A 23,159-nucleotide genomic window follows, 5' to 3' on the forward strand; every position below is an offset into this window, starting at 1 on the left:
GGGCCAATAGTGAGGCAGGGGCAAGGATAGGTGGGGCTGGCAGGCAGAGAGTACATATAGAAGGAGAAATGAGGAAAGAGGGTCACCAAGAGAACAAGGAGAGGAAGACGTCAGGAGCCAGCCCAGCCAACCAGCAACAAGTAAGATATACGGAAGTAAGAAAGATAATAACCTAGAGGGAAAGGTAGATGGGTTAATTTAAGTTAAGGAAATCTGTCTAGCAAGAAGCCAAGCTAAGGCCAGCATTCACAACTAATAATAAGGCTCCATATGTGACTATCTGGGAGCTAAGTGGTGGGCCACTCAAAAAGCCAAAAGAGTACAACATGTCATTACAGGTGTGTGGGCCTTGCAGGTTCTATGGTTAGGACCCACACACTTAGATTTTTCTTGGGTTCTTAGAAGCTTCAAAACGTGACTTTCCTGGTTGGTGACCTTGTCTAGGAGTTGAATGCCATGATGCTGACAGATTTGGGCCCACAGCTTTAGCAGGCCGCTTTTGTAGCCCCTGGTGACACGTGCTCTGCACACAGCCTGTCTTCAAGGCCAGCAGAAGAGGGTTGTTCTTTCTCCTTTGGACCCAAGACCTTTTCAGAGCGCTCTTTGGATTAGGTCAGGCTGCCCTGAACAATCCCATTTTGATTAACTTGAAGTTACCTTACCAGAGTTATCTGGTCCTGCTAAAGAAGTTCGGTGGGTTGATAACACAACTGCTGATGCTTTGGGAAACTCTGTGAGTGTAATGCTCATGGCAGCAAGTGATAAGTTCTGATCCTAGCCGACCACACAGCTACTCCATGAAGCAAAAGCATTCCTCGTCTTTTCACAGGTGAACCACCAGGGAGCAAACTGATCAGGCTACATGACTATCACCTGGCTGCCCAGCAAAGGCCTCACAGGCGTTACATGTGTTCTTAACAACAGTGATTTCTTATTGCAGAGAATCCCAAAATAGACCTCTGGTGCCCCTCACCTTGAATCACAAATATCCACTGTAAACTGCATTACTTGTAGCCTTCTTAATTTTGACATGGGTACCACATCTGCAAGTTAATTTGTTCTACTTAAAATTATTGTTAATAGAAATTAAAACCAAGCATTCAGTGTTTCCTCCCCAAATGCACAATAGAATGTCAACTAGAAATTCAGGATGCATTATCCCTTGAGCCAGTTTTAACCTTTAGGAGGCATTATTCCACTCTAAAGAAATCTGCTCTGGTTCTCCCAGAAGGCAGAGGCCGTTTTGCTCTGAAGCCACCAAAGTCCCTCAACCTCATTGTCAGAGAAAATCTGTATTTCAGTCCACTAGAAATAAAAACAGTGAGTCTTGTGCTTCTGCCAGTGATGAATGCAAACACACAGTCCCCAGTGCTCCCTGGCAGACACTCCCTGGGAACCAGGAGTGCTCCCTGTGTGCTTTTAAAAATGGCATTGGTCTCTAGTTATTACTTTCTTAAAAATCCAATTTTTCCCCTGTGACAATTCTGCTAAAAAAATGATAAAGTAACAGTTGGTCCTATTACCAAACGGATCGCACACTCACACTCATAAATCAGCTCTCTGAGCCCCAACCATGGATCATGATGTAGAATTCTGAAATCATTCTTTTTTAATAATTTTGTTGCAGAGTGAAGTATATGTATATCTACCAAATGGGGCCTCTGGGGCTATGTGCAAGGATTTGTCATCCTCTTTTTACATAAGGGCTGGGATCTGATCCTCCGAAGTCATCATTAATTTTTCACTGATTCAGAGTATCATCTGCCCGTCAGTCATCATTACAATCTCACCTCAGACTGAGGCACCAGTGAGGTTCACTCATGATCCCGCTTCTTAAAGAGAAGACATGGAAATAGACTTGCCTTAAATAACAACGGTATTTTGGGCTTTCCATGGGATAGTTGTGTTAATATAATGAGAATGGTATTAAACAGGTCGCTAAGAATTGGACAGGGATTGAATGGATTGAATTACACAGGACAGGAGAGAGCACCTTTGCCTTAGCCTCCACAAAGGGGCAGGGGAGCATACCACTGTACTGTCAGAACTTCATAATGGAGTCCATATAACCATGCTTGGATGAAACAAAATCCTGCCGGGTATGTACTGAGTTAATCCACATCTGACTTCTACACACTTCCCGTAGCTGTTATCACTCTGCTCTCACAGCTGATGGCATCTGAAGCTGCCACGGAGTCAGCTCTGTGTCTGTGGTCCCACAACTGCAGACTCCATCAGTACTGAGGAAGAGATACTGCATCTGCTCAGAGCACATGCCAGACTTCCTTGTTATTTTTCCCTGAACAATATTGTATGACAACCATCCACATAGCATTCGCATTATATACTCCACCTAGAGACCATTTAAGCACCTAGACTGATACACAGGCTGGACTCTCATTTCATGGGAGGGACTTGAGTATCCCCAAGAGCTTTTGGCAAAGGTCCTAGAATGATCTGCTGTGGAGATGAGTGACTGCCATAAAGCATTTGCCAAGGTCAAGCATTTGACATCAGAGATTATACTGCATACCTACCTGTGGTGCCCATCATGGGCTCTTGTCAGTAACCTTTGACTCTTACTTCAAAGCTACACTCCGTAATATCCCAACATAATTTTTAAAGACATATTCAACTGTTTAACAATTTACTTGATGTGCTAGCATGCAAGTACCCTCATGATTCAGTTATTCTATAATTATCAAGAGCTATCAGGAAGTCAGTGATTTAAATATATGTATACATATATATATACATCATATATATATTCACCTGTTTTTTAATGTATTTCTGATATCCTTCATCACATACTGACTTTAAATTCTCAAGTCTCTTTATTTAGAATTGTACATAGTAGGAACAAATATCAAATAAATGAAGGCTTCAAAGGATTTGTGAAGTAAATATCTGCATACCAACAGGTCGATAGAAAGTAACAATAATACAGTTGGGAGCTTGAATTATGGGACCTAGTGCTAAAAGCAAAAGGGGTTTCTGGGAGAGCAGGAAGGGATGGGTCACCAGGTGGCTGATGGAGGGTAGAGACCCAGAGTCCTGTACAAACTCTTTGGAAAAGGAAGAAGGTGAAGTTGTTAGATCGCTAAGACATTGCTTATCTGTAAAACATGATGAACTAAGTTATTTGGAACACAGTTGAGAAAATAGAACTCTGCAAACTAATTAGTGGAGGAAACATGTGGGCATGCTGCACTGAGAAAACCTTTTCGGCATCTGAGAAATCTTTACTTTGGACACCAGCTTTATGAAATGAATACTAACAACATCCTCTTCATGTCTGTGGGCATAGCAATTTGCTGCTTAGTTATTGAAGGTTAGTATTTCACTTTGTTGAAGACTATATCAGGTAGGTCACAGATTCACCATCACTATAAATTAATGAGAAGAGACACCCAATGTGGGACCAGGACAGCACCTGACCATGCTCCCAAGATACAGAAGTTAGCCGTATCAGCCCAAGGCTTATCAAAGCAAAAACCCAGGAGATTATGTGTATTTTGTCTATGTGTGTAGGCAGGATCTAATTTTAACATATGTCTTACAGTTGGTTCAAACATCCTTTTGAGCAGTCTAAGCAAGTTTGATTACAAGAGCAGAAATAGCAGTCATATAACCTGCTATCCTGCCAGAAAAGCAAATTTTACAAGATCAGTTAGCTTAAGGATAGTCTTAAGTGGGGGAAAAGTCTGGGGGAAAACGGAGGTGGGCTGCAGGGATACAGCCTGTGCAAGTCAGGGTCTGTGTGATATAAGGGCAATGCATTTTTGGTCTTTCGAGCAAAGTAAGTCTAAACTTTAAATGCAATGTTAACCATCACACTTTGAGATTCTGTTTTAATTTCTGTGTTTTCCAAATTTGAAGCTTAGTGTATTTTTGCAAGGTTCTGATTATTTTTGAATTATCTACGAAATCTGATGTGATTTATACATGGCAACAGGAATTGAAAACATTGGTGTTAACATTTTCTTTTGAGTGAGTTCCATCCATTCATGACATTCACGGTCTTTGTATTCTAGTTGGGGACATCTGCTCCAATTTCTTATAGATGTAAGATTGAGTTATGGTTTTGTCCTAGAAGGAATTAAAAATGATGCTACATTGCTTGCTCAGTGCACTATTGCTGTGAAGAGACAGCATGACTAACCACAACAAGTCCTTTTTTTTTTTTTAGATTTATTTTTGTTTTTATGTTCACTGCTGTCTTACCTGGTTGTGTGTCTATATGACAGTGTCAGATCCCTTGAAACTGTAATTGTAGACAATTTTAAGCTGCAAAGTGTGTGCTGGGAGTTGAACCCGGGTCCTCTGGAAGAGTAGATAGTACTCTTAACCCCTGAACCATCTCTCTAGCTTGACCACAGCAATTCTTATACAGAAAACATTTGACTGGGTCTGGCTTACAGTTTGAGAGGCTTAGGCCATTATCATCATGGCAGGAAACATTGCAGCATGCAGACTGAGAGTTCTACAGCCAGATTCCCAGGAAGCAGGAAGACAGACCCTGGACTTTTTGAAACCACAAAGCCCACTCCCAGTAACAAACTTCCTTTAAGGAGGCCTCATTTCCTACTCCTTTCAAATAGAACCACACCCTAGTGATCAAGTATTCAAATCTATGATCCTTTGGGGGTCATTCTTTTTTTTATTTTTAAATTTAAGTTTAAATTAGAAATAAGGTTGCTTCACATGTTAATCCCAGGTCCTTCTCCCTTTTCCTCCCCTCCTCCCATGCCTTCCCTCCAACTGCCCCCATACCCCCTTGTTTCCCCAGGGAGGGTGAGGCCTTCCATGGGGGTGTCCATAGTCTGTCATTTCATCCAGGGCAGGGCCTAGAGCCTTCCCCAAGAGTCCAGGGTCAGAGAGCATCTCTAATTATTGGATGGGCACCCAAAGTCCATTTGTATGCCAGGGATAAATACTGATCTACTACCCAAGGCCCCATAGATTGCCTAGGCCTCCTCACTGACACCCAAATTCAGGGTGTCTTGATCAGTCCCAAGCTGGATTCCCAGCCATCAGTCTGGGATTCAAGAGCTACCCCCTGTCAGGTCAGCTGTTTCTAGGAGTTAAACCAGCCCAGTCTTAACCCCTTTGCTCATCAGTCCTCCCTCTCTATCACTGGGTTTCTTGAGTTCAGCTCAGTGTTTAGCTGTGGGAGTCTGCCTCTGCTTCCATCAGTCATTGGATGAAGGTTCTGTTTCCCAGACTCTGTGGCCATGGAATTGTAGTCTGGCATTCCCCAGATCTATGTTGGGCATCATTCTTATTCTCCCCACTGCTTATGTGTTCCTTTCTGCTTGATAATGTGTTCTAGACCTGACTTGATAGCTGTACTCATGAAGTCTCCTCAATCTGGTCTCCTGTACAAGTCCTGCATAGGAAGCTAGCTTACTTCTTAAAGGCCACACCCCAGGATGAAGAACTATAGACAATGACTGTCAGCTCGATGTACATGTCCAAATGTGCAACACTAAATGGAATCACTTTTGTATGTATGCGTGTGCATGTTTCTGTGTGTGTGTGTGTAATTAAAAAAGAGGTCATGACTTTGAGAGCATGTAAGTGGACAATGAAAACAGTTTTAGTTGGAGAGGAAGGGATAAAGATGATACAAATGCAGTATTCATATATGAAATTCTCAAAATATACAAATACTAGGAATGAAAAATGGACATGCAATGGCTAAGTATCTTAAAACAGCAATGTTGAAATAGGTCACATGCTGAGCCAATTGTTTTAAGAATGAGTCAGCTTTCTAGGCTATTATTTAGTTGGGAACACTAGGTACAGAGTATCATAGCATGAGGAGTCAGAGGAGTCTCATAAGATTCGTAATTGGTTCCTAAAGTCTGAGACATTGAAAACTGTTACCAACGACTTATCATAGGCTTGGAGAATACTGCCCTGGAATAGTACTATATAGAAAGCTTACAGAAAGCTTTGCTGGTTCATTAAGAGAGAATTTATTGGTTTCTGCTGCACAACATCAGGTACCATCCCTGCTAGGGATATATGGATAAATTTGAGCAAGGGATTTGTAGCTGGAAATAAAAATAATACTGCAAAATAATATCGAAAGAACTTCTTTAAAACATGTCCATTCACCTTACATTAGATGAGTCAGAATAAATAAATTCTCTTGGGAAAAGTTTCACTTTGGCCAGTCTTTGCCAACCCAGGATCCAGAACCTGACTGAGGTTGCCCAACTTAGGAAAAAACTGCCTATTAATGGAAGCCACAAAGTGAAGAAGGGAGCTGAAGACAGAGAATACTTCTGAGGACCGTTTATTTTTACTGTTTCCTTTCTCATTTTGGGTCTAGTTCAAAGTCAAACTCAGATATTTAAGATCTTAAAATACAGATCTTTCTAAAGATGGGATTGAAATTCCACTGAATTTTCATTACACTTGTTTCTGTTTTGCATGCACACGCAGTCCAGGCCATCTTGCTGAAGTGTTTTCTCTTTAGGATGGTAGATCACACTGCCCAAAAAGCACAGTTCAATTCCAGATTCCACACATCACTGTATGGTTTGAACTTTTGGAACTTTTCCCTGCCACATATTAGTTGAAGAACTGAGATCTCTGTGTTACAGGTGCTGTACATAAACATAGATACACACATCATACAGAAACAGATGTACATATGACTATAAAGCACACATATATGTTAACCAAAAGTAATAGGAGAGATGCTTGTATTTTTGTTGAAATATATAAATACATTTCCTTTGCCAAATTGGGTACCAGTATAGTTTTTCATTCCATCTATAGTTTATTGAACAACTCTGTCCAGGATGTAATAGACATTCTTAGTACTAGAGAATATACTTGTATTCTTTGCCACTTCTCAGGCTGTTCTGTGTGAGTACTTGTACCACTGTGTTCTAAGACATTTCTGCTGAAGGGCCAGAGGGATGCTCTTTGGCATTTTAATTATCTCCTTAGCACAGCCCATCAGGAACATCTGTTTGACCATTTGGCTAATATATGCTGATTCTTGTCCTTTTGTTTTGCTTTGTTTTTTAGATGCAAATACACATTCATGTTTAGTGACTTCATGAAGCCACCTTTATAGCTTAGGCATATTGAGAACACAGTAAGAGGGAAACAAGCTGTTCTGACTATATCCTCTTACCATTAAGAAGAAACACATGAAATGAACACCTACAGAGAACCAAAATAGTAAGGATCCCAGGTGAGGTTAGCCCTAAATGTATTACTTTTGATGTTTCACCCTGCTATTTCACCCCAAATGCCGAAGGCATAAACAATCGTTATGTTTCTTGGTGATGCCTCCAGCAAGACACAGAAATTTGGAGACCTGCCCCATCCTAGGAAACTTCAGATTCAAGCATTTTTCTTCCCTTTGTTTCACCCATTGTACACTCAGCTGGCCACCAAATTTGGTTCAGATTCTCTTGGAACTAATCTAAAGATTCTTATGAATAGCAACATCTAAGAGAATATCATGGCTTCCAGACACTGTCTGTTCCTTACAGCAATCCACACACAAAGGACAATAGAACAGAGGAACTCAATTATACAGCACCATCTGTGTCACCAGTAGGTTTTGGTGTCCCGGCTTACACATTATAAAATATTAAAGTTAAGCTTTCTGGCTTAATAATCGTTCCTGCCCTTGTTTACTCAATGTTATTAAAATTCAAATCTAGAACAAACCCATTTATTCAGCATATATTCAGCCACTTTCTGGTGCTGCTCAATGTTTTAGGCCTTGGAGATGAAATGGTAGTTGTTGTTGTTCTCAAAGAAGCAGAATTCTGGGAGAAAATGGAGAGGAAAAGATGCACAAGATATGCGAAAGGCTGTGGTCAGCAGGCCAAGTGTCTGGTCCATTGATAGCCTGTGTTTCTAGAAGAAACCTTACACTGATGATCAGGGCAAGAACACTGTGAGGAGGGAAGGGCTAGCACCAACACAGCTGTGGAAAAAAAACGGGCTGGACAGTTCAGAGATCACAGCCAATCAGACATCCGGGTCCCTGCTGTGGTATGTGAAGGCTGTGAGTAGTCAGGGCTAGAAGAGCAGCAGAAAGGGAGGCTGCAGATATCTGTTTTAGGGTTTCTAATGCTGTGAAGAGTCACCACGGCCACAGCAATGCTTACAAGGAAAACACTTAATTGTTTACAGTTGAGAAGTTCATCCTGGTGGGACATGACAGCATACAGGCAGACCTGGTGCTGGAGAAGTAACTGAAAGCCCTATATCTTGTAGGCAACAGGAAGTGTCTGAGTGCTACACTGAGCGAAGCTTGAGCAAAAGAGACCACAAAGCCCAACCCTACAGTGATGCGCTTTTTCCAACAAGACTACGACTCCTCATATCACCCCTCCCTTTGAGGGCCATTTTCTTTCAGGACACCACACACACGCAACCATGACCACCTAGGTTTCTGTAAGTTTCTCTAATACTCTCCCTTGGATGTAAGTGAATTGTGGAAGATCACAGACCTTGCCAGTAAGTCCTTAAGAATAATAGACCAGATTTGGACATCACAAATGTGATGAAGGTCTGAGCCAACAAGTATGTGTGTCACGTGAGGGCTGAATGTTGTGAATGGTCCTACAGAAAGTTGTAAATGATTCGTCTCTAGCTAATCTAAATTGTAATTTCAAGCCTCTCCCTCCCTTCAGGGGCATTAGGACATGTGGTAGTTGACATTCCTGCCTCCACCTCTAAGAAAAAGGAAAGAGACTTAGCTCTCAGCCCTTCCCTCACCACAGGTCACCAGGTTACTTGACAAAGTCCACTACCTCATCAAAACTGCTCATAGAGCATTGTGGTGGGTCCCATAGGGCAGAAGTTTTGATTTTGGACTAGAATTTTTGGACAATGAATTTCTGCTTTTTAAGCTGATGGGGCTCTGTGAGGGACCATATGGCTCCAAATTCTAACTGTGATGCAGTTAGTAGTGTTCTCAGCATGTCTAATTCTAGAAACACAGAGCACACTGTATGTTCACAATGTATAGAGCACCCTTTGTTCACCTATGGAAACAGTTCACTTGTTTGTTCTTATAGTACACATTTTTGTTTTTCTTTTTCTTTTTCATGTCTCAGTGCCCAGCAGACAACACAAAATATCATAGACTCTAGACTTCCAAATGTTTTTCGTTATCATGTCTCCAAATGAAATCATAATGGGAAGCTCAAAATTTTAAAAATAATAGTCATAACTATTAAAGCTCAGTGACCTGTTTGTAACAGGGATGATATGAAACTCCGTCAAGTTGAATCGGTCAAGGTTCTCCAAAAAAGGAAGACAGTCTAGAATGGAATATGTGCAGACAGATTGATTCCACAGAGATGGCTCAGGTATTATGGAGACTTGTTAAAAACAAAAGTTGAAGGTGGGCTCTCGGCCAAAGCTCAGGTAATATTTGCATTATGAGACCTAAGACTATTGCTGGCAGAATTTTTGTTTTTCATTCACACCATTGGATGTGAACCACCCCTAGTAAGAAGTTAAGATGCTTCACTCAAATTATACTAACTTAATCTCATCCTCAAAAACTTCAGTCTAGAACACTGAACCAATTCAGGCACTGTGGCCTGCCAGATTGCCATATAAATTAGTTCTCATCAGTGTACATAATCTGTATAACTAAATGCAGCCTTCATGTGAATTTATGATAATAGTCATAAGCAGATAAAGGACTCATCCACTCAGAAGCAAGGTTTCAAGTGAAAAAGAAAGATTCATAGATTCAATGAATAGTTATTTAGCCTAATCAATAATTGTATTTGCTGTTTCACTTTAAGTCATGATATTTGCATGCCTAATGAAGACAACAAATTATGATGTCAGCAATGGGCTTTAAATGTTTCTACAACTTCTAAGATTTAAACTTGCCCAAAGGCAGTTCTCAGTGTTTTTTCTTTGTAATAAATTTTGACAAAGCGCTATTAACCACATCCCATATTTAGAGTAATAAAGTTTTCCATGAAAAACAACTTTTCTCCAAATTTTTTAAACTAATTTTGGAGAAAATCAGATTTCTTATGTGGGAAAGATTCGCCTGTCATAGCTGTTAGTGTGTTTGCTTTTCGAGACAAAGTCTCATTAAGTAGCTCTGCCTGGTCTGGAGGTTGCTGTTGCCTTCCTGCCTCCACCGACCGCCCATGTGCTAGAATTATAGGCATACACCGCCATGCTCAGCTAAGAGCCACCAATATTGTGCAAACTAGCTAGGAAACAAACTTTGGCTTTATCCTAATGTTCCCAAATAAACCAAGCATCAGAGGACACTAAATAGTTGGTGCAGGGAGTGCTGTCTTTGCCAATTTATTCCATTTACCTTCCCAGGGGCTAGTTGAGGAATGTCAAGTCCTGTGAACCCATCCAAAGATTGATGAGATAAGGCTGGCACTCTGTCAGTACTTTTCTTATTCCCAAATGTGGATACATGAGTGCCCCATCTTTCTTCTTTGATTGGGAGAGTCTGGACCTCCAGATTGATTACTTTCTCACCATTCCATACTCTGATTGTGACTGAACAGCTTCCTAGAGTTACTTCACCCATGTCAATGAGGCAGGCCACTCCAGGCCTTAGACAGCCAGGACTGTCACTATTGTGACTTCTCTGCTCTTTCTCCAGCTCCCCTTCTCTGTTTGTCTCTTGCTGCACCTTTGCTGTTTACTTCTGCCAAGCCTGCTGATATACAACGTAGCAGTGACTCTGTCAGACTATGCCCAGTAGGGGCTGGTACCCAAGACTGCCATTGCAGCTAATTACTACCTAAAGTAGGAATTCTACCACTTTTCCCAAATCACAGTAGTTAATATGTGCATAGATAATTGCTGCAATTAGCTAAGCAGGGCGTTTGAAGTCCAAGAATCCAGTAGGATTCCAAAGTATGTAAACATAAAATTAAAAGATCAGTCAACTATGGATAAAGGACAAGAAATCAGGGAGGGAAGTTTAAGGAGGCTCTTAGAGGCACTGGAAGGAGAATTTTACATAATCAAAATACATTGTTTGAAGTTATGAAATAATGAATTAAAAATCCAGAAACTATTAAGGTAAAGAATAAAAGGCTTAAACATGCATGCATCCACACACACATCCACACAGAAGTCTGCAGCCAGATCACGATAAGCCTAAAAGTACTAGGCAACTCTGGGTTTTATTCTGTATGCTCTAGTGAAACAGTAAAGGGGCTTGCATGATAAGGCATAAGTCTAGGAAGAGAGAAGAAGCGGGCAAGACTCAAAAATAGAAAGAAAATGAAGACTTGAAAGGGACAGACAAAGAGAAACTGTTGGGAGATATTAGTACTCTATGTGATGGTATATTGCTGTGATTGATAACATAAAATGCTGCATGGCCAACAAGCAGGCAGGACATATAGGTAGGACTGCAGGCAGAGAGAGGTGGAGGATGAATCTGGGCACATGAGAGAGACAACGAGGAGACACAGGAAGCAGGGTGGGTCAGTATGTGACATTATGTAGATTAATAGAAATGGGATAATTTAAGTTATAAGAGCTAGTTAAAAACAAACCTAAGCTAAGACCAAGCTTTCATAATTAATAAGTCTCCCTGTCATTATTTCTGAGCTGGCGACACAAAGAAAAATCTGACTACAAGCAACTACTAATAGCAACATCTATCAAATGGCAATAATAAATAGTCAATAATAAATATCCCCAGGATTTGAAAAATTGCATATCCATTTGGCCAATTTTCAAGTGGTAGGAAAATCAACAACAAATCATGTAACACTAGAATGAAGCTGTTGAGAATAATAGTCCCTAGATTAAAAGAGACACAGTGGTTTCATTGCCTATGGAAGCCACAGTTGGGGAGAACAAAGACAAAGGTGATAAATTGACAGGACTTTGTGGAAGGGAGAGGGCTAGGGTAGCTAGCTGCTCTGACTCCTTGGTCAAAGATAGGACATTGTGTGTTTGTGTAAAGTTTTCTTATTGTCTACAAAATTCCAAAGGCCTAGAATTTCTATCTTGTCAATCATTTCAGACATTAATACTTGAAATGTTTTCTTAGGCACCAACTGTGGTGGTGGTGGTGGTGGACTTGTTTTATTTGCCCTATAAATAAAAACAATCTCAATGTAAATCAGGGAGGGAGGAAGACAAGTCACACCCACCCTGGAATGTAGAGAAATGGGAGGGCAAGGGGGTAAAGCTTCATGAGGGGAATGGGGAATGCCATCTTAAGCTTAAAATCTCTGTAAAAGACTGGAGGAGCTGCCACAGCCACAGAGGAAGCATGACTAGCCTTTTTTCAGTGGCGTTCTGTCCACTCAAGCATCCAGGAGCAGGGAAAGGCAGCCACTTTACTCCTTTCTCGGGGTCATTTTCCTCCTTGTGGAGAAAAGTGCTGCAGGACTCAGCAAACAGATACCTGTTTATGTGTGTCAAAAGTCGGCATTTCCAGAAGCTGCTATAGGCATGACTCCTCCATCTCAGGTATGACTGCACTGGCCAAGGTCCTCTCAGGAAAAGGCTCTTCTGGGTATAGACACATCTTGAGGCCACTCATCTTCTGGAGGCAGTCCAATGAGATCAAAGATTTTACCCAAGTGGCCATCTTCAGAGTTTCCAAAGAAGAGATGCTTTCGATGAGACATCTCTGCAAAGATACAGCCAGCGCTCCGTGTGTCCACGGGTGTTGCATATGTCGACTGCAGAAGAACTCCAGGAATGTGGTACCTGAACAGTCAGAGACGTGAGGGTCTTCTGGCAGCTAGAGGTTCTGGCTAGGCTAAAGTCAGCCAGCTTGACTGCTCCATTACTTGTCACCAGAGTGCCCTCTGGCATCAGGTCTTGGTGACTGATGCAATTTGCAAGGAGCAAATTTAGAAACGGACTTCTCAGATCCTTGATGATCTCAACTGCCAAGCCTGGGGTGCCTTGTCCAGGTGCAACCTTAAGTCCTAGTCTATATGTTTAAACGCTAGCGTGGCCTTAATATCTAGGTCAATTCAGGAACCAGCACAGACATCCACTAGCCAGACTACACCAGGGTGCTCAATGGCCTCTGGCCTCCTCAGTAAGGCCATCTCACAAACTGTGCTGAGGGGAATCCCTTCCAGATCCCCTTTCATTAGGGACTCTCATTCTCACACTCATGAGGGTCACAAAGTGGCCACTGTAGGAACTGACATCAGTTTCAGTCACTGGTTGAGAGGTAGCTGTTTTCAGAGCAGGGGATAGTTGCTGAGAAGCTGGAATGCTAAGGAGAGAGCCCTACAAGAGAGGCAGACCATAGCCACAAACAGTGTTGTTTTTAAATGTTCCTATGTCTATAGCACTTTTGTTTTTTTTTCTATTCAGCACTGGTCTCAGGAAGGCATCTCCTATGGTAGCATGTCATTCAGGGACCTAGGCAGTCATTCCCGATCAGGGTGCATGCTGCTTCAATTTCCTTCCACCCTCCAATGGCTTAATATAGCTCTAGCCTGGGGCGCGGAAGAGAGATGAGGGATGGCTGCAATCTTCCTTCTGCTGCTGTTGAAAAGACCCATCTATCCTTCCAAAGGCTTTATCTGAGAGTTAAATAAATTTTCTCTCTTCCCATTTCTTCTGGAATAGCTGTGTGAGACTTTCTCTGACCACAGACTTTTAAAACAGAAGTGATCGAGCAATTCCTTCAGTCCCTGTATTTCCAGTTCTGTGTTGACTACCAAGCCAGCCCAATACCAAGGAGAGAGTAACTTCTACGGCAACCTAGGAAGTGATGCTAGTTAGAGGCTCTCTTGAAGGGCTCTCTCCTTAGCATTCCTGCCTTCATATTCAGGAAGGTTGGGGTTTCTGAAAAGGGACACTTAACTGCTCTAGTTAGGCTGCCTGAAATGATTAAAAATTAAACTTTATCATCTTAATTGAATTTATGAAAACAGAGAATAATAAGAAAGTATGGATAAAATGCTTAGGTAGCCATATTTTTAAAATATACTTTATGATTTTTTTGTCCACAGAATTTCATTCCGTCTTGGAAATCTGTTGGATGTAGACAAGAAAATAATTTCTAATCACAATTGAATTAATGTTACTGTAGGGACTCACTTTGCATCTAGTGAATATTCACAGATGTATTATTTACTGAACATGAACTGCTGAGACATGGCTCAGTTATCCAGCTCCCATCTAATTTCTTCTCTGGAACCTTGCATTCCATTTTTGTGTATTGTTTGTTTTTCTCTACTGGGTTAGAAACGGCTAATGTTAGTGTACATGGTAGTGGTCTGTGCTTGGAGTTCCCTGAAAAATCCTGTGACCAGCCAAGAAGGTATGAAGTCTGTTGAGAGAAACTATGTACCCTGAGAGAAGGTCTTGGTGTTTAGATATTCAGGGTTCTCTCAGTATCAAAGGCGGCTTAGCATCATCATGGTGATGTGTACCCTACACCCCATTAGCAAACTGCCCTTATTGCAAACTTCACTGGACTGTGAATTCCATTATACTGTTCAGTGCAAGCATGGGACCCAACCGATGTGTGGAGAAGCTACCTTAATGCAAGCTTGAAAGGTCAATCAAGAGGACAGAGAAATAACACATTCAATGGTATTGAGGACAGAAGCTCCTAGAGTTTCAAATAAAAGGTGTACAAGGTGTGAAATAAAAGGCAATTCATCATAGTAAAATAAGAGAAGAGATATCTTGAAAACTGCAAAAGAAATATCAACAAAGAGCAAGAAAAGTTGAGAGAAATGCAGAAGACATAGTGAAATCATCAGAGGCTTCATATCCCAAATTGAGACCTCAGAGAAAACAGCAAAAACATTGGGATCCAAGAGTGGGAATGGAGGACTGTAGTTATCAGGTTTAATGGTTGAAAAGACGACACTCTAGGAAGAACAGATAGCTGAGTCAGCTAAATAGGAGGTGAGAGCTGAGCCCTGCTTAGGAATACAACACCAAGAATCATGGCATCAATCACTACACATCCAGGTGTACCCAAGCCACTCTGGGCTTGACAATTTATTAAAGAGACTCTTAAGACTGTAGAATTGTCTGTAAGTTATGTAGTAAAGAAACCCTGTAAATCTTCCAGGGAGAGACCCACAATGAGTGTCTCAGGGGAGTCTGCAAGAACAACTTTCCCTGTCGTGTCCCAGCGAGGACACACAGAATCCCACATCAATTATTGCCAATTCGGAAAACTCCTAGTGGCATCCAGAGTCCATCTGGCTTTCCTTGTGTGTGTCCCGTTTACAGACTGCACTTAGATTCCGTAGAAGGACCCACTCTGGCTACTGTGAAGCCACAGCAGAGACAGACGGGGAAGAATGCTAGCAACAGACAAGTCAGAATAAGAGAGCAGGAAGCAGAAAGCTCAGAGTTTTCCAGAAGACCACAGTCTGTAGACACAAAGCAAAAAGTCACAGGGTGGCATGCACACACACATGTGTGAGGGTGGAACACCGAACATGTAAAGAGTGCTTCAAAACAGAAATGCCTTGTTTTCCCCTTGGTTGCAGTGCCATGACTTGATGTTTGTTTGTTTGTTTTACAATGGTACAATGCCAGAGTGATACACACTGGCAGAAACTACAGTTTGAGATTTGAATTTTGTTTATCCCATACATACATATGATCCTGCCAGGAATGCTGTGCAGGGGCCATGAGCAACTGTTCCTAGCTGTGAAGGCACAGCAGAGACAAGGGACTTTACCCTGCTGCCATGCTATGATGTTGCAGGCTAGATGGCTAGGTGGCTTGTAAAAATTTCAGCTTAAGACATTTTAAATTTTTAATGAAATTTTCAGGTTGTGTGTGTTTCAGTGTAAATCAAGAATCATCTAAATCATAGGGGAAATCAAAGGCTAATGCTTTGGTTTCACAAAGAGATCCACACACGCAAGAAAGGCTGCCTAGCAGGATCTGTTTCCATTAAAGTTGTCCCCCAGAGCCACAATTATCCTATAATGCCACCATCTTGTTTTTGAGAAACTGTCGCTCAGATCAATGAGAACTCAAGAATTCACCATGAGGTGTGTGAAAAGCTCATCCACGGAAACTAATTCTGAATGCAAATGATGGGTTCTATTATAGCAGAAAAACAGGATGGCATGAATAACCAGTAAAGAATGATATTTGTAATCTAGGGCATGACAGAAAGAATTTACATATTATTTATTGCTTTAACTGGTGATGGGATGCTATAAATAAAATTGCTCTGAGGCTTAAATAATTCTATACACAGAAATCAGAAATCCAAATCAGGGAAAATAGAAACAGATGATAATGATGAATGTGATTGCTATCAACAGGTATTACAAGGTTTGAATTCCGGAATGAACAAGACATCGTTGATTGAATGGTCTGATAAAATTATAGCCATTATGCTAAAACATTAAGGCAGAGACACAAGAAGAAACTGGCCATTTGATACTTCCCTCTACCCTCAGTGGGAAGTTGTTTTAAAATTATCAGAAAGTTTAGTTATATATACTATCAAATTACAAATCCTCCCAATTGTGGATTGATTTTATTAGCTAACCTTTGAACATAAAACATTGTGTAATCTCCCCACTCATCTAGACTCACTCTTAAACCCTTCTACATTAGTTTACTAAAGGAAAACACTGAAACCCTATTCATATACCTTATGAGGAATGGGATTCCTTTTGTATTCCCCACATACACATTTCTGCTTTTGTCTGCTAGAGGCGTATTGGGCTGTCCATTACCTTTAATGATGAAGTTGTATTTTCTAACGTGGATCAGATGGGAAATTAGAAGCAGAATCCATTCTAGAAGGCTGTCAGTGGCTAAGTGCTATTTCTGTTTCCTCTTGAAACATAGCCATCAATCTGTAGTGTTCAGGGCCCTTGAATCTCCATTTCCTTGAGGCACTTGAAATCTCAGACCCTTGAAAACATTCATACTGTTCCTAGCTTGTTCCTTAAAAAAATTGTTTCTTAAGACATTTGCTTCAAAACTAAAGAGTAAAAGGTAAAGGAAGTAAACAAGTCCAAGAGAGAAATGCAGGTCTGTATTTAGAATGACAAACAAAATCCTGTAGATGGCAAATATGGCATGATTAAGGAAATTCAGAGAACTTTAAAATGGTTGCACTCATGAAATGCAGATGGAAATAATCATATTTTAAAACAGGACTTTTTTGTAATAACAGTATTTTAAAATTAAGAGTTAAATTGAGGCTGGGGAGGTGTCTCACCAGCAGTTCTCAAACTGTGGGCATGATGCCGTTAGGGGGGTCACATATCAAATATGCTGTATATCAAATATTTACAATTCATAGCAGCAAAATTACTTATTGAGTAGCAATAAAAATAATTTTATGGCTGGGGTCACCATAACATGAGGAACTGTGTTAAAGGATCGTAGCATTGGGAAGGTCAAGAACCACCGGGATAAGAGCATGTGCCCCTCTTCTGGAGTAAGCTCCAGAGACTCCAATACCCTCTTCTGGCTTTTGCAGGCACCTTCATGCACACAGACTCACATGCATACAAATAGTAAAAATACCATTAAAATGAAGACATCAGAAAACCACCCAGTCTGCTTAGGAAGACACAACTGGCTAGGGCAGGAGAGGGAACCCCCAAGCCTGACTCTCTGGGAACCACAGCACACCGGGTGCCACGTTGGGAACATGGATGGCTTTGTTTGCATCTGGTTAACCTGTAGACATCATCTCATAGGAAGCAAGAGATGCTGGTGCTGCTTTACCTGCACAAAGCACTGGGTGTGCACACACTGGGCGCTCTGCTCAGGATGAGGCCCTCGGCTGTGGTGACAGCATTACAGAGGAGAAGGAATGGCAGAAACCCTCAATGAGTGACGAAGACAGCCAGTTGAGTGTGAAACACTTACTGAGCTTTACAGACTTCCCCCATTTGAGTATTGTGCAATATTTTCAGTGCTCTGACACTTCCTGGATATGGATGGTAGGAGTTCGGTTATGGAGGTCCTGCCCACTGTAAGGGATGATAGCAATGACCTTTCTTGACACAGAGCAGGTATGTGTTGCCTCCCCTCTGGAGATGACACAGATCTCAATTTTCATGTGTGGCACTTCAAATCTAAATACTGTATTCTGAATACTATATTTTTCTTTCAAGAGCAGATGCATTGCTATTCTATGCATATCCTTTGCTAGTAGAGATTTTAATTTTTCATGGGCTCATTTTAAAAGAAAACCATAAGCAGGAAAAGGCAGAGCCACAACACACTCTGCATTCTCTAGTCTACAGCATGGAGACAAATATCAATCAGTTCCTGTACAGATCTTGGGGAAGGCAGCTATGATCACCACTATACCACAGATCTTAGGGAACTTACAGACCTTTCCTTATAGAACTTGAATCCAGTTCTGACCACTGTCACGGCAGTTCAGGACTGTGTGTGTGTGTGTGTGTGTGTGTGTGTGTGTGTGTGTGTGTGTGTGTGCCTCATACAGGCCAGTTTTCAAGATGTTGATAATCCTGGAGTGGGGGTGAAGGAACCTGAATGTCACACCTGTCCACTATTCAGGCCAGTCCCAGAGGTGCCAAGAGTTAAGAACAGTGTCTCCTACAGGTCTGTCTTTCTTTCCAACTTTTCACAAGCTTTTGTGGAAAAAAACAAAACAAAGCAAACATCTGTGTATCAGTGTGTCATCTACATAAATGACCTTTCCTCTGAAAGGTAAAACCTCTCCTGAAATGCTATCAACTATTGATCTTGATAGGCCTATATTCTCAGGAGCTGCTGGTTTTCTCGCTATATCAGTCATTTAGGTCCAGATCATATACCAAGCTCCCTTCAGAGCCAGCAAGCTGAGATGCTTTGAGAGAATGGTACTGGCCAGCGCTAAGTATTTTGATACAGACTGTCTTGGAGAAAGAACTCAAGAGTACAAAGAATTGTAGGGATGGAGAGGCAGGAAGTGGGTTCCCTTAGCACAGTGAACTTCTCCATAGTGGAAACAATCTGGAAATTTCCATTAGGCATGCATGAAAGGAGTGCTTAATAGATCCTAGTTATTTTACCTCAATTAGCATTTTACTGGTGTGCATGTCTATTCATCCTGAGACTATGTGCTTTAAAATAATTATTATATATGAACAAACACAAAATAGAACAGAACCAGGAGGAAATTTCAGACTCATCTCAATGTGACAGGAATACAAATTCTCGGCAATTGGATTTTGGGTACAAAAGAGAAATAAGCAGCTATTTTCTTATCAAGTATTTTTGTAAACTCCTGATCCTCAAGAAAAACTTTGTGAGAGCCTTCAACTGGCCAGGCCCTCTTTGAAGTTCTAATGATGTAATCCTTTTCATGGAGATGGCTTGAACCCACCTCAGAACTTGGAGAAAGAGGCTAGTGTTAGAGCAGTCAGAGAAATCAATGTATTATTAGAAACCGGGCATCCTGCAGCTGGTAAGAGCCAGGTAACCTCTCATTAAGGATGCAACAAAGCCTGAGTGGAGTCATGAAGGCCTGGTGGTTGGTAAGAAGGCAAGCAGTGCTGGAAGCCTCATTCTTCATGGGGGCAGGCTCCCACCAACAGTGGCCATGCTCTGCTTTGTTTTGATGCTGTCTCTTGATTTTAGCTGGGATTTATTATTGTATTTTATGGAGGGGAAATTGTAAAATATCTGGAATCTAAAGAAATTACTCTCCTTTTTAAAACAGAGGCAACCAGCACAGAAAATTGAAATGGTTCATCAAATGTAACCATGAAAAAGTCATGAGGAGAATAAGAGCTCAAGTCAAACTACCAGGGAAAACGAACCAAAAGCCAAGAGCTAATTGAAATTATTTTCTTTCTCTATTTTTTAAAGATCAAAACCTTAAAGTTGTTAATAGGACAAAAAAGGTAGATGTTCACATATCCATGTTTACTAAATTCGTGATTTTTGTATGCAATTCACAGCTCATCTTTAAAAAGAAAACTGACCAGTGGCCAATTGTATTTGGAAAATAACTATTCCATAGTCATGAGATGCTGGCAGACACATTCTGAAAACTGTGTCGTTAGGCAATGTCATAATGCAAATATCATAGGATGTCCTTACACAAATGAAGAGAATTCTGATGTCCCCAGGCTATTCAGTCCCCTGAAGTCTCTGTCGTGAATACAGTCAGATACTGATCAAACCAGAAACATACTGTCTATAACCACATACTAATGCTTCTGAGATTTGCTACAGAAAGTAACTAATGACATTATTCAAACAGGTTATATTTTATTTTATATTTTATTCAGATTTTATTGTGAGCTGCCATCATTCTAAGTGGGTTTGAGTACAGCAAAGAAAAGAATACAACCCAGTAAGCATAATGTGATGCTGTGTGAGTGTCAGCTGTGATGTCTGAGGCTTACCCTAGGGACTGCAGGATAGTGACCAGGCTCTGGGAGGTTTTGGAGTCCTAGAGGTGAATGCTATGGATCTTTTATCACCACAGAAAGATCCTAGGTATCTGTGACACTCAGTAAGGTTTTTGAGTATTAAGAATTTGAGATGACACAGACAGTGAGATCAACAATTAATAAATGGGACCTACTGAAACTGAGAAGCTTCTGTAAGGCAAAGGACACAGTCAGCAAGACAAAAAGGCAGCCCACAGAATGGGAAAAAATATTCACTAATCCCACATCTGACAGAGGGTTGATCTCCAAAATTTACAAAGAACTCAAGAAGCAAGTCTCCAAAACAGCAAAGGACCCAATTAAGAAGTGGGCTGCAGAACTAAATAGAGAGTTTTCAATAGAGGAGTCTAAAATGGCTGAGAGCCACTTGAGAAAGTGCTCAACATCCTTAGCCATCCGGGAAATGCAAATCAAAGCAACTCTGAGATACCATCTCACTCCTGTCAGAATGGCTAAAATCAAAAACACCAATGACAATTTATGCTGGAGAGGATGTGGTGAAAGGGGGACACTCCTCCATTGCTGGTGGGAGTGCCAACTGGTTCAGCCACTTTGGAAAGCAGTATGGAGATTCCTCAGAAAAATGGGAATAAACCTACCACAAGACCCAGCAACTGCACTCTTAGGCATATATCCAAAAGATGCCCATTCATATAACAAAGATGTCTGTTCCACTATGTTCATAGCAGCTTTATTTGTAATAGCCAGAACTTGGAAGCAACCTAGATGTCCCTCACCCGAAGAATGGATAGAGAAAATGTGGTACATCTACACAATGGAGTACTATTCAGCAGAAAAAAATAATGGAATCATGAGATTCACAGGCAAATGGATGACACTAGAAGAAACCATCCTGAGTGAGGTAACCCAGTCACAAAAAGAGAAACATGGCATGTACTCTCTCATATATGGATTTTAGACATAGATCTGGGGAGTGCCAGCCTACAATCCTATTGCCAGAGAGTCTGGGAAACAGAAACTTCATTTACGGGCTGGTTAAGTACTGAGCTGAACTCAAGAAAGCCAGTATCAGAGAGGGAGGACTGATGATCAAAGGGATTAAGACTGGGCTGGTTGAACCCCCAGAAACAGCTGACCAGACAAAGGTTAACTTTTGAATCCCAGGCATCAGCCTGGGAATCCAGCATGGGACTGATCAAGACCCCCTGAATCTGGGTGTCAGTGAGGAGGCCTAGGTAATCTATTGAGCCTTGGACAGCAGATCAGTACCCATCCCAAGTATACACACGTTCTCTGGACTCCCATAGAACAATGTGAGGTGCACTCTCACCCTGAACTCTTGGGGAAGGGTCTAGGCCCTGCCCTATATGAAATGACAGACTATGGACACCCCCATGGAGGGCCTCACCCTCCCTGGGGGAATGAGGGGATAACGGGGGGGGGATGGGGGGGATGGCACGGGAGGAGGGGAGGGAAAGGGAGAGGGACCTCGTACTGACTTGTGAAGCAACCTTGTTTCTTATCTAAATTTAAAATGGAAAATTAAAAAAAATTAATAAAAAAAAGAATTTGAGATGATCATGGCATAAAGAAGAAATAGTTAGAATATATAGGTTTGAAGGAGAGATAACCAATGCAGTGTTAGGATGAGAAGGTGAGGGCTTTGCAGAGGTCAAGAGGCCAGTGATACAAGGTGGTTCAGAGACAAAGTCAATCTCTCAGGGATATTGGATGCTATGGAAGATGGGAAGCCCAGTAAATAATTTTTCCACTGAGACCCACAAGGAAGAGAAGAGAGTTTGGACCAAGGTTGAGGTGGAAGAGATGGGGATTGAGTTCTGAGGAGAATAGAAGGCAGAAATTATTGTTAGAATAAAGGGAAAGCCTTAGACTTAAGCTTGGGGATATCAGAAATAAGGGAGACAAGGTTTGGGAAGGAAAAGATGTTGGAAATAAGGATTTGCTAGACAAGAGAGAGAGTGAGGTGGGGAAAGGCATGTCAGAGTAGTGTTTGAAGGTTGATGCTTTCTAGAAAGAGTCAGCAAGGTGCGGACCACAGGAGGGAGAGGAGAAGAACCATGCATGCTGATGTTTTTAAAATGCTGATGAAGTCTGTTCTGTACTCAAAGAAGTTTCAATTTGTAGACTCTTAGAATGTGACAATATGGTAATGCAATTTCCTCAAAACTGAGTATTCTATGGAAATCCTAGCAGATTCTTAATTATAGATTCATTATAATTAAATGAAAACTGAAACAGGTGTTCAAAGCTGAAAATAAGTGAATTAGAAAGAGTCGTCAGATTGTAGGTAGCATTGTAATTTACTTTGCGTGAAAGTAAGTATGTCCCTTCTAGCCAGGAATGTCAGGGAGTATTGGTTGGACTCAAATTGTCATGGTAAATGTTAAGTGACTTTCAATTAGGATGTTCCCAGGCATTGCCATATGGGCTATTAGCATGCTATATAGGATGTAATTAAGCTCTTAGTAGCATAAGTTTTGCTTAGTGAAGCAGAGTGTCTCAGGCACAGATTCCTACAGCTGTAAAGCCTGGCCATGCGTGAGGTGGTTCCTTTGTATGAACATCCTTATTGGGGCAGCAATGTCAATGGAGAGACTTATTTTCTGTTTATAAACGATGATTACTGTGTTGCTTACTTTGAGTGAAGCCACAGAAATGAAGCGTCATCAGAGCAAACGTTCTGTGAGGTGTGTCGCAGGTAATTAGTGGACCAGAATTTACAGCCACATCATTGTGTGACTGCAATTTGTTGAGCAGACTTTTCCCACTCAATTATTCATC

The 23,159-nt window shown here is 41.3% G+C and overlaps 1 protein-coding gene and 1 pseudogene across 1 annotated transcript in view; one reads left to right on the forward strand and one right to left on the reverse strand.

Annotated features, from left to right (window-relative positions):
• Csmd1 (CUB and Sushi multiple domains 1) overlaps positions 1-23,159 on the forward strand; it is a 1,489,308-nt gene that overhangs the window by 899,814 nt on the left and 566,335 nt on the right. The window lies entirely within an intron of this gene.
• Positions 12,193-16,317, reverse strand: LOC106022190 (annotated as a pseudogene).

Source organism: Mesocricetus auratus, unplaced genomic scaffold (genome assembly GCF_017639785.1).
Source record: "Mesocricetus auratus isolate SY011 unplaced genomic scaffold, BCM_Maur_2.0 Super-Scaffold_100031, whole genome shotgun sequence".
In the NCBI taxonomy this organism is placed as follows: domain Eukaryota; kingdom Metazoa; phylum Chordata; class Mammalia; order Rodentia; family Cricetidae; genus Mesocricetus; species Mesocricetus auratus.